Genomic DNA, 3,765 nt, shown 5'->3' with positions numbered 1-3,765 from the left:
TGGTGGTCTTTAAACCAACAAAGAAAAATAAGTCGAGTACTACGATCTGTGAAGGATAAACGCCCTCCCCTGTCGACATGTGGTGTGTATAAAATTCCATGTACCTGTTGTGAAGTTTATATTGGTACTACCAAAAGAAGCGTAAGCACGCGACTGAAAGAGCATAAAAGTCTTTGTCGACTTGGAAAAATTGAAAAATCAGCTGTAGCGGAACATGCTCTTCAACCAGGCAACCACCAAGTGAAGATTTCGGATACCGAAGTTTTATCTACAACGTTAAATTACTATCCACGGCTATATAGAGAAGCTATTGAAATTTATAAACATCACGATAATTTTAATATGAAAGAGGAGGCTATGAAACTTAGCGATATATGGACAGTGGCTCTACAAAATTGCTAATAATTTTTATCTTTGACAAGGTGGTAATCGATAGTCAACCTTACCTTTGCTATGGATTATCACTGCTCATCACGTGTCACCTGAACCACGCCCCCATTTCTCACAATATATAAGTCGCTCTCAGACACCCGACCATTCAGTCGGCAAGGCTCAGCGGAGCAGCGCCTCTGAGGAAGTCCAGCGCAGTCCTGGACGAAACGTAAGGAGCAGAGAAGTTTTTGGACCACGACCTCACATCCCGGAAAGTATATCAACAGCCCTGTCACCCGGTCGTGAAAGCCTTCATTCTACAGTCTTAAGAATGCCTGAAGAGGACAGGCGCCCACTGTATAACCACTGGTAAAGAGTACAGAGGATACCAGTTCTCCAGCAAGTGTTGTGGGCCTCCTTCAAATCGAAAAGTACGGCCGCAGTGTGGGATTTCCGCAGTAGTAACATGGGTGGACAAAGAAACGAGATGGTCTACTGCAGAACGCCGCTCTCTAAATCCACACTGTGCATTCGTTAGTAAATTGCGAGAATCGAGCCACCACACTAGTCCGGCATGAATCATACGTTCCATCACCTTGTAAACGCAGCTGGTAAGAGATGTGGCGGTAGCTGGAAGGAAGGGTTTTGTCCTTACCGGGCTTAGGTATGGGTATGACGGTGGCTTCAAGCCAGCGCCCGGAAAGGTGCCCTCTGCCCAGATGCGGGTCTACGTGTTAAGCAGGAGGAGCTTGCCCGCAAGAGAAAGGTGCTGCAACATCTGAATGTGGATGGCATCTGGCCTTGGGGCGGAGGATCGGGATGAGCTGAGAGCATGACCTAGCTCCCTCATAGTAGAGGCGGTATTTTAGCACTCGCGATTCAGAGAAGAGAAGGGTATCGCTCGAGGCGGCTCCGTTCGTTTCCGATGTAGGAAGTCAGGGTAATAGTGGGAAGAGCTCGAAACTTTCTGAAAATGGCGGCTCATGGTGTAGGAGATAGCAATAGGGTCCACGATGACATCAGATTGGTTGGTTGGTTGAGGTTTAAGGGACCAAACAGCAAGGTCATCAGTCCCTTGTTTCAAATATACTCCATTCTGCTAACGGGACATATCAGAAAAGTCAGAACAATAAAACAGAAGAAGGGAAAAACGTAAAAGGACAGTCACGTTGTCATTGGTAAAAAACAAATGAGGGAAGTCGGCAAGAGAACGAACCCAACACTATGCTGAAGCAGCATAGGCAAGACCACCTGCGACTTAAAAGTTACAACTGCTGTAATGCAGAAAGTACGTATGGGAATAGAAAGACTAACCAAGCCTTAAAAAAAAGGTAAAAACAGAGTAAAAGGGGAAGAATAGAGAATTCCGGTCAGGGAGGTGAATCGGGAATCTCTGAACACTGCCTACAGTGGGAGACACCCAAACACTCACCGCCCTGCCCCAACATCATCAGAGAGATTAAAAACCTTAAAACTGAGAATAAAAACCGCTCTCCCGGAGGAAACCGAGAACCAGAGAGACCATCCGGGAATCGTCAGCCAACATCAAAGGTAAAGTGTGGGGGAGTCTGTACTTAGCACGCAGAGCCAAAAGAAGGGGGCATTCAACCGAAATGTGGGCCACTGACTGGAAGGCTCCACAACCACATAGCGGGGGTGGCTCATCACGCAAAAGAAAACCATGGGTCAGCCTGGTATGGCCAATGCGGAGACGACACAGTGTGGTCGAGTCCTTTCGGGAGAGGCGAAAGGAAGAACGCCATGGGCCTGGTGTCACCTTAATTGCACGAAGTTTATTAGACAGTGGAGTAGCCTGCCAAGAATTGGCCCATGACTGTGCGAAGTGGGATTTGATGTGAAGCCGTAAATCCGCTGCAGGAGGGGTTACAGAAAACGGGGGGTAAGTAACTGCTCCCCCAGCCAAACGATCAGCGACCTCATTACCCAGGATACCCACATGGCCAGGGACCCATAGGAAGTCAATGGAACAAGCAGCACTGTGAATATCAGCGAGATGGTCATGGATGGCAGAGACCAAGGGATGGCGCGAAAAACACCGGTCAATAGCAAGAAGGCTACTCATGGAGTCCGTACATAACAAAACGTGGTTGTGTGGGTTTGTTTAATAAAGGTAAGGGCCCGGGAAACTGCCATCAATTCCGCAGTAAGCACCCCACATGTAGGTGGCAGCAGATTTTCCGTTCCAACAGAGGACGTGAAGGCATACCCAACATGATCAGCAGATTTAGAGCCATCAGTGTAGAAAAACAACAGCATCCCGAAACTCCCATAAAATTTGGCGGAAAAAGGAACAGAACACCACCGGTGGGATGGAATCTTTCGGACCGCGGCGGAGATCCATCCAAATTCGAGGCCGAGGAACTAACCAAGGAGGGGTGGAGGGGAGGGAGCGAGGAAGACAGGACAAAGAAGGAAGCTGAAAATCAGGGTAAAGAGACGCAAGGCGCAGCCCAACCGATAAACCCGCTCGAGGGCGGGAGTCGGGTGGGCGACGTCCATGGTCTGGGAACAGGATAGAATAGGAAGGATGAGTGGGAGAAGAACGTATAGTGAGGGCATAAGACACCAGAAGCTGGGACCGCCGAACAGAAATGGGGGGATCCCAGCTTCAACCAGGAGACTATCAACAGGGCTGGTAGGGAAGGCACCGATGGCCAAACGGATACCACGATGGTGGACTGGATCCAGCACGTTCAGTGTGGAAGGAGCAGCTGAACCATAAACTTGACAACCATAGTCCAAGCGAGACAGAACTAGAGCACGATAAAGACGGAGGAGAGAACGGTCCGCACCCCAAGAGGAGTGGGCAAGGAAGCGAAGGACATTGAGTTTATGGAAACATCCTACCTTTAGGAGTCTTATATGGGGCAGCCAAGTGAGCTTTTTGTCGAAAATAAGACCCAGGAAACGAAACTGTGGGACCACAGGCAATCGTTGTGCAGCGAGATAGAGCTCTGGATCAGGGTGGATCGTAGTACAGCGACAGAAGTGGACAACTCGCGATTTTAAAGGAGAGAATTGAAACCCGTGTTAGAGGGTCCATGCAGAGGCACGCCATATAGCCACCTGGAGCTGCCGTTCTGCAGATGCCATCGAGGAGGAACTAACCCAAATGCAGAAATCATCCACATACAGGGCAGGGGTGACCAAGGGACCGACAGAGGCCACAAGTCCATCGATAGCAGTGAGGAAAAGAAGGACACTCAAGACAGAACCCTGTGGGATGCCCGTCTCCTGGGTCCGTGGAGAACTAAAAGCAGTACCAACTCGAACTCTGAATGACCGATGGATCAGGAACTGGCGGATGAAAATCGGGAGTGGGCCCCGAAAACCCCACTGATGAAGGGTTAGTAAGATGTGATGGCGCCAGGC

The sequence above is a fragment of the Schistocerca serialis genome, chromosome 10, assembly GCF_023864345.2.
Source record: "Schistocerca serialis cubense isolate TAMUIC-IGC-003099 chromosome 10, iqSchSeri2.2, whole genome shotgun sequence".
Classification (NCBI taxonomy): Eukaryota; Metazoa; Arthropoda; class Insecta; order Orthoptera; family Acrididae; genus Schistocerca; species Schistocerca serialis.
The sequence above is the reverse complement of the archived record's forward strand: the minus strand, read 5'-3'. Positions refer to the sequence as shown.